Genomic DNA, 14569 nt, shown 5'->3' on the forward strand with positions numbered 1-14569 from the left:
ATAGTTGCAGTAAATGGCAATTTGTGATCTATGAAGATTTTTGATTTTTAGTTCACTATGCTGGCAGAATAATTTGAGATTTTTACTGAGCACAACGTAGAGTCATAGAGATGTACAGCATGGAAACAGACCCTTCAGTCCAAATCGTCCATGCCGACCAGATATCCCAACCCAATCTAGTCCCACCTGCCAGCACCCGGCCCATATCCCTCTAAACCCTTCCTATTCATATACCCATCCAAATGCCTCTTAAATGTTGCAATTGTACCAGCCTTCACCACTTCCTCTGGTAGCTCATTCCATACATGTACCACCCTCTGCATGAAAAAGTTGCCCCCATATGTTTCTTTTATATCTTTTCCCTCTCACCCTAAACCTATGCCCTCTAGGTCTGGACTCCCCAAATCCAGGGAAAACACTTTGCCTATTTACCCTATCCAGGCCCTTCATAATTTTGTCAAACCTCTATAAGGCCACCCCTCAGCCTCCGACACTCCAGGGAAAACAGCCCCAGCCTAATCAGCCTCCCCCCAAAGCTCAAATCCTCCAACCCTGGCAACATTCTTGTAAATCTTTTATGAACCTTTTCAAGTTTCACATCTTTCCGACAGGAAGGAGACCAGGATTGCACATAATATTCCAACATTGGCCTAACCAATGTCCTGTACAGCCGCAACGTGACCTCCCAATTCCTATACTCAATACTCTGACCAATAAAGGAAAGCATACTAACTCCCTTCTTTACTATCCTATCTACCTGCGACTCCATTTTCAAGGAGCTATGAACCTGCACTCCAAGGTCTCTTTGTTCAGCAACACTCCCAATGACCTTAACGTTAAGTGTATAAGTCCTGCTAAGATTTGCTTTCCCAAAATGCAGCACTTCGCATTTATCTGAATTAAACCCCATCTGCCACTTCTCAGCCCATTGGCCCATCTGGTCAAGATCTTGTTGTAATCTGAGGTAACCCTCTTCGCTGTCCACTACACCTCCAATTTTGGTGTCATCTGCAAACTTACTAACTGTACCTCTTATGCTCGCATCCAAATCATTTATGTAAATGACAAAAAGTAGTGGACCCAGCACCGATCCTTGTGGCACTCCACTGGTCACAGGCCTCCAGTCTGTAAAACGACTCTCCACCACCACCCTCTGTCTTCTACCTTTTAGCCAGTTGGCTAAATGGCTAGTTCTCCCTGTATTCCGTGAGAATTTCTGAACCATATTTTTAAAATGGCAGTAAAATTAAAATCACTGTCAGCAAGCGAACACATCTCTCAACTAAACATACCAGGTCTGAATAATGATCTTCTTAAGAATCCAGAAAGTATATGGTTAACATCCAAGATTAGTTATAAGTGAAGACCAATTTAAGAATACATGGTTTGGAATCATGTATTTCTGGAAATACCAACAGAGATCACTATTCAATTCATAGATAGATGCAGTGAGTGTCGTTGCAATTTCATTGCAACTCCATTGCAACAGAATTTATATATGTATATGTACACGAAGGCAAAATACTAGGTTATCAAAGATGATGTCCAATGCATAATTTGTCCACTGCATGGTTAATAGTCAATGCAGACATGCCTGGTAAAAACTGTCAATGACATGGTTTCTTACTTACAACCATAGAAAATTTAACTTTTAATGCAATATGCAATGAATGTATCACCAGAAGACATTGGAAGCACCAATGCTGAAAGGACAGGCCATAACAAATGATTTTTCCTCATGCAAAGCCACATCCACAAGTCAGTTACAACATTGTAAACAACCAAAACATCATCCAAACAAGAACCACAAATTGTCTAACTAAGTTACATTGTCTGCTATCCTCATCATATGACCATCAACACACCAAGTGTTCAGACACTAAGTGTGGTGATATCAAAGAATGTATTGGCACTGAGTTACCAATAGAAGCCTTTGCAACCATCCAGATTAAATGGCTCCTCGTGCATGGAGAGAATAACCTATTTGCAAAACTAGATACTGATGCAAGTGCACAGAGCCTTCCTCTTTGTACACTGATTATGTATGCACCCATAATCATGACAAGCAATGATTTGGTAAAACAATGTCAAACTCAGTGCAGACAATGACTTGGAAATTCCATCCGTGGGCATTCAGAACCATTACACTTGAGTGTTAGTGCAAAAATTCACCATGATCACTCGATATGTTTTATACAATGGACACCATTGCTCCTTTGAAGGCAATCTATCAATGCACAAGGACCTGTATTTGGCTACCATCCGTGCAATTGTCAAGACAATGATGGGGACCAAAGACCACATTAAAGAACATCATTAGAAACCCTATGTTTACAAATTTGCAACACACACTGTCAGCAGGCTGTGTGACTCAGTTCGAACCAAATTGCTGTGCTCACTCCAAACATGACACTTCTTTATGCTATGGAATAAAAACACAAAGGGCAAACAACATTCCCCAGTCCTCACTCATTGATGCTCTCAGCTGTATGTAAGGTATAACTTGATAAACAAGAGAAGATGAAGGCTGCTATGACCAACATGCAAGTAATGAACTATCTAACTTGTACACTGAACAGAAATTTGAAACCAGCAGCCAACTGAACATAACTAGAATGCAACAATATCATCAGCATATGCCAAAATCAAGATTGTATGAATGATAAACATTAAATGGCATAATGGTATGACAAAATAGATGCCAGACTTCAGCAATACCACAAGCAAAAACATCAATCAACATATCAGTCAACATCAATCTATTAAAACACCATTTGAACGTAACAGTAAAAAGCAAACCAGACTTTGAAAACACATATCTGTCGGTATTTTGCTGAGGACTGCTGTGTTTCAGAGACATGTAAATTTATTGCTTTAGGTTAAAGTAAAGTCAGAAACAATGTTAATTTCTTTTGCTTTCATGTAAATAGTTGATTCTTTAAAGGTGTAGATTCTCAGCAGTTGGGAGCGAGAATCCTGAAGGCTATGTTGCCAGCCTGGTGCCAAGGTTAAGTACATCTCCTTGTAGCTGGAGAAGAAGTGGGAGGGCAGCGATCCAGTTGGTACCAACAACATTGGTACAACTAGAAAAGAGGATTTGCTAAAAGAATTTGAACGGTCAGGAGCTAAATGAGAAAGCAGAATCTCCAAGGTAATAATCTCTGGATTACTACCTGAGCCATGGCATAGACTAAATAAACTTAAATAAGGATAATTTCATAGGAATGAAAACAAAGCTAGCTGAAATAAAATAGAAAAGGAGTTGGCAACAAAATGGTTGAGGAACAATGGCAGACATTTAAGAAGAAAGTTCCTGACTCACAGCAAAAATATAACCCAATGAGAAAAAAATTGTTCAAGGAAGGGGATAAGCCAACTGTAGTTAACCAGGGAAATTAAGGATAATATCAACTTAAAAGGAAAACTGCAAGTTATACTGAGACAACAACAGAAGCTTCTTTAAATACATAAAAAGAAAGGGAGACAGGCCAAAGTGAACATAGCACCCTTTGAGAATGAGGCTTGGTACATAACAGGGAACCAGGAAATGGCAGAGAAGTTGAATAAGTATTTCACTTCACTCTTCAAAGCAAAAGATGCTAATAGCATTCAAAAATATTAAATAATCATGCATCGTAGAATACAGAGATATTGGATGCACGGATTGTAATCTTCCAAGAATTCTTATACTCTGGAAAAATCCCAGAGGATTGGAAATCTGCCAATGTAACACCTTGCTTCAAAAAGGAAGGAGACACAAAGCAAATAATTATAGCCTAGCTAGTTTAAATGTATGTCATAGTGAAAATATTAAACATCTATTAAAGGACATAATAGCAGAGCATTTTGAAATGCATTATACGATCAGAATCGGTGTGACCTCACAAAGTTATAATCGTACCGAATAAATATCCTAAAATTTCTTGTGGAGATAACGAGCAAGACTGCAAACTCCAATTTACACTGTGTGGTTGTCTGATGGCTGAAGCTACCTCCATCACAAACTTTGTTTATTATGAGAGGGGGAGGAAGATGTCATGACTCCAGTGCAGCACATGCTTTTCCTGGTGAAAGATTCTCAACAACATTAAACATAAATTTCAAGAGAAAAAGGCAAAATCACGGAAATCCTACAGTGCTGAAGGAGGCTATTCAGTCCCTCATAATGCACTGGCTCTTCAAATAAACATCACTACTATCATTACCCAGTGTCAATCTCCTGATCTTACCCCATTTCTTGCACTTTTTTAATACAAACGATCATATAATACCCTCTTGAATGTTTCAAATTCAACCTGTTTCCATCACACTTTGTAACGGCTCGCCTGTGTGAAAAAGTTTTTTTTTCTTAGACTACATTTGCTTCTTTTGCAAAACACTTCAAATCTATGCCTTCTCATTCAAATCTATGCCTTCTCATTCTTGTACTTTTTACAAATGAGAACAGTTTATTCCTGTCTACTCCATCTAGCTCACTCAAGATTTTGAAAACTTCGATCTGATCTGCCCTTAGCCATTTTCTTTCCAAGGAGAACAATCCCAACTTCTTCAATCTGTCCTCATAACTGAAGATTTTCATCTCTGAAACCATTCTTGTAAAGTACTTTAATAATTGGTGAAAATATTAACAATCTGCTATGCAAATAAGTCATCAGAACAATAAATTTATATTTGAAAGAATGACTAATTTACTATTGCAAAATGCCAGCATTAATTTATAAAACCCGTTTTTGCATTTTCTGTTAAGGAACAAAACCAAAAAGAGACCGACCAGATCCTAGTGTCGTAAAGAATTCAACAGATTCACTATTTTCTGAGAAAATAAATTACTCCTCATCTCAGTCTTAAATGTGCAACCTTTATTCTGAGATTATGCCTTCTGGTCTGAGATTCTTCCACAAGGGGAAGCAATCTCTCTGCATCTACCCTGTTAGTTTGCTAAAAAATCTTGTATGTTTTAGCAAGCTTGCCTCTAATTATTTTAAATTCCAATGTCCAACCTACTCAACCTCTCCTCATAAGACAGTCCATCTGTATATGATATCAGTCCAGTGAACTTTCTCTGGAATGATTCCCACGTCAGTACATCTTAAATTAAAGATGTGGCCCAAAATCTTTGTGAGCTGATTAGTGCCTTGTCTAGTTTTCGTAAAACCTCTCTGCTTTTATGCTTTGAAATACAAGCCAACATTCCCTTTGCTTTTCCCATTACTCTCTGAACTTGAATGTAATTCACGCATGAGGACTCCCAAATTCATCTGTACAGGTCTGTATTTTCACGTATTGAGATAAAGAGAAGGATTGGCTGTACTGGGAATTGGTGCAAGTCATGCGTAATCATGAGTTGTCCTGGTCAGTCACCAGGAGACACAGTGGGCAGGAAGAGTTAGTAGTTTGAGAGGATGAGGGTGGTGAGAACCCTTGTGCTAACATGTTGTTTGTAATGCCCAAACTTAGAGGCTATGACCATTTGTACAATGTGTGTGCCATGGCAGCATTGGATTGAGTGATGGCCCTGTCTCTGTAAGGTAACAGAGAGGAGATGGTGGTACTTCATTTTGCAGAGTGTAGGGGAATCATTGACTGTTTTTTTTCCTGCACCACTTGCTGTCCCTTTTATGGGGCTAGTGGCACTATCCAATGCTGCAACCTCTGCCCAAGTTGGATGGGTCTCATGGGAAGGTGTCCAACTGTGGTCCCCTGGGAAGAGCATGCCCCTTCCAAAATGATCCCATCCAGTAGCATCTGCAGGACAACACCACTAAAACTGGAGAATCATTGGAATCATTGCGGGGGCATTCTGGCGAAGTTTGCCGATGATACGAAGTTAGGTGGACAGGCAGGTAGTACTGAGGAAGTGGGGAGGCTACAGAAGGATCTAGACAGGTTGGGAGAGTGATCCAGGAAATGGCTGATGGAATTTAACGTGAGCAAGTGCGAGGTCTTGCACTTTGGCAAAAAGAATAAAAGCATAGACTACTTTCTAAATGGTGAGAAAATTAATAAAGCCAAAGCACAAAGGGATCTGGGAGTGCTAGTCGAGGATTCTCTAAAGGTAAACATGCAGGTTGAGTCCGTGATTAAGAAAGCGAATGCAATGTTGTCTCTTATCTCAAGAGGGTTGGAATATAAAAGCAGAGATGTACTACTAAGACTTTATAAAGCTCTGGTTAGGCCCCATTTGGAGTACTGTGTCCAGTTTTGGTCCCCACACCTCAGGAAGGACATACTGGCACTGGAACGTGTCCAGCGGAGATTCACACGGATGATCCCTGGAATGACAGGTTTAACATATGAGGAACGGCTGAGGATACTGGGATTGTATTTATTGGAGTTTAGAAGATTAAGGGGAGACTTAATAGAGACATACAAAATAATACATGGCTTGGAAAAGGTGGATGCTAGGAAATTGTTTCCGTTAGACGAGGAGACTAGGGCCCGTGGACATAGCCTTAGAATTAGAGGGGGTCATTTCAGAACAGAAATGCGGAGACATTTCTTCAGCCAGAGAGTGGTGGGCCTGTGGAATTCATTGCCACGGAGTGCATTGGAAGCTGGGATGCTAAATGTCTTCAAGGCCGAGATTGATAGATTCTTGTTGTCTCGAGGAATTAAGGGCTACGGGGAGAACGCTGGTAAGTGGAGCTGAAATGCGCATCAGCCATGATTGAATGGCGGAGTGGACTCGATGGGCCGAATGGCCTTACTTCCACTCCTATGTCTTATGGTCTTATCTCTTAGTTGGTATTTCTGGGCTTTCAGGTGGGGCCACCACAGGCTGAGATGAAGCTCTTCATTTGCAGCAGTATCTGAAAATGGGGCCAACTGGGATTGAAATATGACACAAGAGCCCAAGACACGCTCGGTGATGAGAACTTCTAACTCATTATACAATTACCTAAATAGCCTGTGTACACATAATGAGTTAAAAGGTTAACTTGCTCTGGGTCAGAGTGGATATGATGCCATCCAATATTTTAATTATAAAATGAAAAATGCCATCCTATTAGCACGCAGATATATTTTCAAATAAAGACGCGCAGGATTGTTTTGCCAATCTTGTACTTGATTGGCATTTTAGTGTCGTAAAGTAATTGAAACACAATAATCCCTTTTTTTTGTATTGCAGTGAAATGTTGATGAATCAGCAACAACCAAGGATTTTGTTTCTCACTAAAGAATTTCCACAAAACTAACAGCAGAGTCAGACTATTCAGCCAAGCAGGTCTCTGCCAGGGTCGATGTTGTACACAAGCTTCTTCTCAACCTTCTTCCTCAAACTTTGTCAACAGAACATGTGGTTCTTTCCTTAATGTGGTTCCGTGCTCCCTCATGTGTTTAACTAGCTTTCTTGTTGAGTGTAACTGTGCTATGCACCTCAACCACTCCTTGTGATGGTGGGCTTCCTTTTACTGCTGTTAAAGTAAAGGTATTTGTCCTGCGTTCCCTTTGGAATCTATGAGTGACTACTTTAAATTCATGGTTCTTAATTTTGAACTTGTTTTACTGTTCTCAAACAGCGCAATTTTCATTTTTTTTCCCCCAGAGTATAGCGCTCCAGTCAGTTCAGGCCTTCCTGAGAGCTTTACATTTTCAGTTCGGGAAACAGCCTTGCATGTCTTATTTTGTATATTCTTGAGCCTCGATTTTTCTTTTGTAATACAGAGAGCAAAACCATGCTTAGAACTTGAAGTGAGATCTAACTAAGGTAGTTTTTCCATCTGGTAACAATTGAGTGCTCAAATAAATAAATCAGACAGCAGGGTTGGAGAGAGATGACAGACCATGTCAGTGCCTGCAATATCATGCTCAGCTCCTGAATAAAATGCACAAGCAAAGTTTTGTAATCTCACCAGAACTTCTGAATGGATAAGAGTTTTATTTCTTGAATTTAGAATTGGGAATTAATTGATTGATAATTTTATTGTCACTTGTACCAAAGTACAGTGAAAAGCTTTGTTTACGGACAATATGGGCAGATCATAGTAAGCAAGGATGTACAGAACAAAAGACTTAGACAGAGGCATACAGGTAACATTGCACAGGGCATACCAGAGTGGTCAATGTTAGAAAGACCAGCATTATTTGAGGGTACAGAGTCCATTCAATAGTCTAATAACATGCAGGAAGAATCGGTCCCTAAACTACTGGTGCCAGTGTTCAGGCTTCGAAATTTTCTGCCTAATGAAAGAGGTTGTAGAATACCTTACCAGGGTGCAATAGATCTTTGATGATTTTGGCAGCCAATCCACAGCAGCGAGCTGTGTAAGTGGAGTCCATGGATGGAATTGTTTATAATACTCAGAATGACAGAACATCCAAATTATTTATTGATATTCTAAGTACATGGTCAAAGTATATGACTCTTTTATGCTTCAGTGCTAGTAAGGGAGTTCACAAAATAAATTAAATGGCTGTTGAAAAAGAGCGTAAAATATTTATGAATTATAACTCGACTACACAATCTGTTGAAAAAATTAATGTCAGCAATATTTAGGGATATATGCTTAATTGAGTGCCACCCTTAACTGAGTAGGAATACTTTCATAAACAAAAACAGAAATTGCTGGAAAAGTTCAGCAGGTCTGGCAGCATCTGGGAAGAATCATAGCGATGTACAGCATGGAAACAGATCCTTCGGTCCGACTCATCCATGCTGACCAGACATGCTAAATTAATCTAGTCCCATTTGCCAGCACTTGACCAATATCCTTCTAAACCCTTCCTATTCATATACCCATCTAGATATCTTTTAGATGTTGTAATTCCACCAGCCTCCACCATTTCCTTTGGTAGCTCATTTCATACACACACCACCCTCTGTGTGAAAAGGTTGCTCCTTAGGTCACACTTATATCTTTCCCCTCTCACCCTAACCCTATGCCCTCTACACCAGGGAAAAGACCTTGTCTATTATCCTATCCATGCCCCTCATGATTTTATATGTTCTCTATAAAGTCAACCATCAGCCTCCGACGCTCCAGGGAAAACAGCCCCAGCCTATTAAGCCTCTCCCTACAGCTCAAACCCTCCAACACTGGCACTATCATTGTAAATCTTTTCTGAACCCTTTCAAGTTTCACAACATCCTTCCAATCGGAGGGATACCAGAATTGCACACAATATTCCAACAGTGGTCTAACTAATGTCCTGGACAGGTGCACCATGACCTCCCAATTCCTGTACTTAATACTTTCCTGATGAAGAGCTTATGCTCAAAATGTCAACTCTCCTGCTCCTCAGATGCTGCCTGACCAGCTGTGCTTTTCCAGCACCACACTCGACTCCTATACTCAATGCGCTGACCAGGCATCTGGATAGGTATATGAATAGGAAGGACTTAGAGGGATATGGGCCAAGTGCTGTCAACTGGAAGAGATTAGGTTAGAATATCTGGTCAGCATGGATGAGTTGGACTGAAGGGTATGTTTCCATCTCTATGACTCTATGACCAATAAAGCAAAGATAAATCAGAATTAACTGCCTTCCTAATTCTGAGCAAGGGTCACTGGACCCGAAACATTAATTCTGATTTCTCTTCATAGATACTAGCAGACTTCCTGAGCTTTCTCTGCAACTTCTGCTTTTTGTTTCTGATTTATAGCATCCGCACAGCTCTTTTGGTTTTTATATAGGAATAATTTCAAGTTCAATTTTCACTCCAGGATTTGAGTACGTGGTCTAACTTGAAACTTAAGTCGGACTGAGAGAGTGCTGCATTGTTGAAGAATGTCATCCTGATAAACTTAGTTGACATAATATATTCCCTTGTTTCTTCTTTCCATTCTTCGCTGTGTCAACAGAGAAGAAGATTAGGTAAATAAAATAGTCAACATCTTTAGGAAAATCTCAGATGAAAGCCTGTAGAAATATTAAATTTTCAACTGTTAGCATCTGCAGTATTTGATCTCTGCCCCGTAAAGATACACACAGTTACTGCATGCTTAGTGCCTGCCTCCGTAACCAACTCATCGCACACGGACTCCGGACCACCTTTAAACCAGCAGAGTTCGGACACGAACAGGACAAACAGTACAGACTACAGATTCAAAAACACCAGCAACAGTTCTCCTTCAAGATCCTTCCCTCCACGCTTGCAGCAATGCGCCGGCACCTAACCTCTCTACAGTCTGCCCTGCCTCAGCTGAGGGCCACACTCTCTCAGAATTGCAAAGGACCTACTCTGTACTACATCCACAGGATTTCAACAACAAACAGTATTTCAAACATCAAACATCAAAAACTTGTAAGTACAACAACTTTTTATCTACCCACCTCCATAACCAGCGCTCCTCAAAAATTCCAGAAGATTCCCCTGGCCTCTGGAACTACTTAGACTCCATTAGCCATGCAGCTGGTGCAGCTGCCACCCCCCACGCTGATTGATGATGTCACTTCCTCCCCCATCATGGCCACTCCCACAACCACTTCCGCCACTCACAATTCCACATACATCACACGTGACATCACTTCTGCCCCTCACATCATCGCTGATGTCACACGCTCAGTGACTTCCGCCACCTCTACTGCCGTGTCTGCCACCACTTCCGCCCCCACCAATGCCACTCACCTGCATTCTGCTGACACGCCCCCCATAGATCCCACTGTCACCATTCCCGGTCCCAAGAACTCTGAGGGGAACACAACCCCTGCTCATGACTCCATCCCAATTCCCCCCACCATCACACCCACTCCAGTTACTTGCTCCGCCCCTACTCCCAGCTCCACACCCACACCAGATCACAGCTCCCAGCCCTGCCGAGTTTTCACCATCCCTCCAGACCTTCCCCTTACTGAGGACGAACGATCAGTCCTCAGCAAAGGACTCACCTTCATCCCCCTCCGTCCACGCACCAATGAATTTAATACACGCCGTGACGTCGAACACTTCTTCTGCCGCCTCCGACTCCGAGCTTACTTTCACAATCAGGACTCCCACCCACCTTCCGAGGACCCCTTCGCCCACCTCCAACACACTGCATCCACCTGGACACCCTGCACTGGCCTATTACCCGCCCTCGACCTCTTCATTTGCAACTGCCTCAACCTGTCTACCCCCCTCCCCCACTCCAACCTCTCACCCTCACAACGCGCAGCCCTCCAATCTCTCTGCTCCAATCCCAACCGCACCATCAAGCCACCGGATAAAGGGGGCGCAGTGGTAGTCTGGCGCACTGACCTCTACACCGCTGAAGCCAAACGCCAACTCGAGGACACCTCTTCTTACCGCCCCCTCGACCATGACCCCACCCCCCATCACCAAACCATCATCTCCCAGACCATACAGAACCTCATCACCTCAGGGGTTCCTGCAGTGGCAGGGGAAGGTGCCACCCACAGCTTCCAACCTCATAGTCTGGGAACCCTGCATTGCCCGGTTCTACCTCCTTCCCAAGATCCACAAGCCTGACCACCCTGGCCGACCCATTGTCTCAGCATGCTCCTGCCCCACTGAACTCATCTCTACCTACCTCGACACTGTCCTATCCCCCCTAGTCTAGGAACTCCCTACATACGTTCGAGACAACACCCACACCCTCCACCTCCTCCAAGACTTCCGTTTCCCTGGTCCCCAACGCCTCATCTTCACCATGGATATCCAATCCCACTACACCTCTATCCGCCATGACCAGGGCCTCCAAGCCCTCCATTTTTTCCTCTCCCGACGTGCCCAACAGTACCCTTCCACTGACACTCTCATTCATTTGGCCGAACTGGTCCTCACCCTTAACAATTTCTCCTTCGAATCCTCCCACTTCCTCCAGACCAAAAGGGTAGCCATGGGCACACGTATGGGCCCCAGCTATGCCTGTCTCTTTCTTCCGTAATTACACCGGCACCACTCCGCACCTCTTCCTCCACTACATTGATGACTGCATTGGCGCCACCTCGTGCTCCCGCGAGGAGGTTGAGCAATTCATCAACTTCACCAACACATTCCACCCTGACCTTAAATTTACCTGGACCATCCCTGACATCTCCCTCCCCTTCCTGGACCTTTCCATCTCCATTAATGACGACCGACTTGACACTGACATTTTTTACAAACCCACCGACTCCCACAGCTACCTGGATTACACCTCTTCCCACCCTACCTCTTGCAAAAATGCCATCCCTTTTTCCCAATTCCTTCGCCTCCGTCGGATCTGCTCCCAGGAGGACCAGTTCCACCACAGAACACACCAGATGGCCTCCTTCATTAGAGACTCAATTTCCCTTCCCACGTGGTTAAAGATGCCCTCCAATGCATCTCGTCCACATCCCGCACCTCCGCCCTCAGACCCCACCCCTCCAACCGTAACAAGGACAGAATGCCCCTGGTGCTCACCTTCCACCCTACCAACCTTCACATAAACCAAATCATGCGCCGACAGTTCCACCATCTCCAAACAGACCCCACCACCAGGGATATATTCATTGGATGCATTAAATTAAGACATGAAAAGCTAAACCCTTGCGTGGTAGTAGTAGCAAGTACAGCAATCCAAAGAGGTTTAATGGCCACACAGAGGACAATTATGCTCTTAGCATTTAAAGCAATTGCATTTCTAAGTTTATTATATTTAACTAACCAATTGTCATGTAATGAAGACAAGATGAAGAATTGATCTGGTCACTATTTGTGCTACATGCTAAGTTGGGCAGTCGGTGCATAACATGGACCAGCAGCAGCAACAGTTGGATTGTCTGTCAGCACATTTTGCAACTTTATGGTTGTGAGTGAAACATTCTACAGTGACTGCCTCCATTCACGGATTCTTCAGTATTGAACAACTTTGTATTCATCAAAAGATGACATCCTGGCTCACGTTGATTAGTATCAGGTAATCTTCATGTTGTGTAAGCATCAGGGGATGACCATTCTCAGTGAGGAAAGGCCCAAATATCTGTACCGATTTTCATTTGCATCATTAACATGGAGACCCCCATCATCGGTATCTGACTGTAGGCATGGTTGAGGTGCTGATGTGGTTGAGGGGCATTATACTCGGTGGGAGGATGGGTAGGGTCTTGGGGAAGTGGGTTTGAGGATGCATGGGACCTAGGGAGATGATGGGAAATGTTTTGGTTGGAAGAGTTTGGTATGGATATTGTGGGGGAATGGATAAATGGGTTTGTCATTGTGGGATGGGAGTGGGTTTGGATTGAGAGATGGATTGTGCTTATGTTGGGCAGGTGTGGAAGATTGTAGGATATGATTGACATCAGGGGTTGAATTGGAGGTGGAAAGTCTAGGGTGGGGTAAATTGGCAAGACCATGTCAACATTGTTGCTGCAAACTGTGTAGAAGTTGGATACTGTACAACAGGTGATTTGTTGTTTCTTAAAGCTTCTCCATCATTTGCAAGGTCAGTGTCAACAGTGTGATGGAATAACCCCTGTTCAGTGAAATGGATACATGTGCACTAACATTCAAGAATTTCAACTTCGTTAGATGCAGAGAGTACCAGTTATGCAATGATGCTACCTAGAATGGCCATCCATTGATGCTTACACAACATGAAGATTGTCTGATACTTATTAGCCTGAGCCAGGATGTCAGCCAAATCTTGTGGTGAGTGCAAAGTTGTTCAATATTGAAGAATCCATGAATGGAGCTGGTCACTGTAGAATGTTCCACTAACAAACATAAGGTTGCAAAATATGCTGACAGACAATCCTGCTGTTGCTGCTGATGGTCCATGTTATCCACTGACTGCCCAACTTAGCATATGGCACAAATAGTGACCACATCAATTCTTCATTTTGTATTCTGCACATGACAATTGGTTAGACTCGATGTCTACCTCCTACACCATTCTCACCCTTTGGCTGCAGTGAATATATTCTACAGGATGTGAAACAGCATTTCAGCAAGATAACTCAATAACAATTGCCATTGACATGTCCAAGCATGATAATGAGAAGATCATCACATCTAAGGCATGTAACATCCTGAGTTAGCCAAATGTCACCAGTTTCTTCAATGTCACTGAGTCATAAATTCTGACATTCCATACTTAACTATGCAATTGTAGAGGTACCATTTCCATACATTGTTGAACAAGAAGGCATTCCAACACTCTCTAGGGGCAATTAGAATTCAGCAGTAAATGCTGCTGTACCATCATGTTAATTTTTAAAACTATTATTAATGAAGACATTTTTTGTTAATATTGCTGATGAAATTACAGTAATATCCAAAGAGATTCCACTGCTGCTTCAGGTAGAAAAGCTGACTGAACTAATTATTGGTGTCAGTACATGTAGACTGCAGCAAATCTTACCCCCCAATGGGCATTTCCTGTCCTCTTTCAAGATGTAGATTAATTGTGAACATTTGGAAAATTATTACTTATTTAGTTCCAATATGGTGAAAATCCCTTGCAAACCAACTTGCCATTGTTAATTTGCAAATATTTAAACTGAAACTGAATGTGATCTATTCTTTGTGGCAACCGAAGTATGTTTAACATCCTACAATTTATCTTGTAGTGTGATCAGTTATAATTCAATTGATTGATATTAAAGTTATGAGTGTGCCTTTTACATCATTATGACATCAGAAAATAAAGTATTTTGTCTAATT

At 42.3% G+C, this 14569-nt stretch overlaps 1 protein-coding gene across 2 annotated transcripts in view; it reads left to right on the forward strand.

Annotated features, from left to right (window-relative positions):
• Positions 1-14569, forward strand: part of LOC122553234 (N-heparan sulfate sulfotransferase 4-like) — an 889310-nt gene that overhangs the window by 157602 nt on the left and 717139 nt on the right. The gene's annotated exons all lie outside the window — the stretch shown is intronic.

This window comes from Chiloscyllium plagiosum, unplaced genomic scaffold (genome assembly GCF_037043375.1).
Source record: "Chiloscyllium plagiosum isolate Xiang-an unplaced genomic scaffold, Cpla_swu_hap1 HiC_scaffold_1, whole genome shotgun sequence".
In the NCBI taxonomy this organism is placed as follows: domain Eukaryota; kingdom Metazoa; phylum Chordata; class Chondrichthyes; order Orectolobiformes; family Hemiscylliidae; genus Chiloscyllium; species Chiloscyllium plagiosum.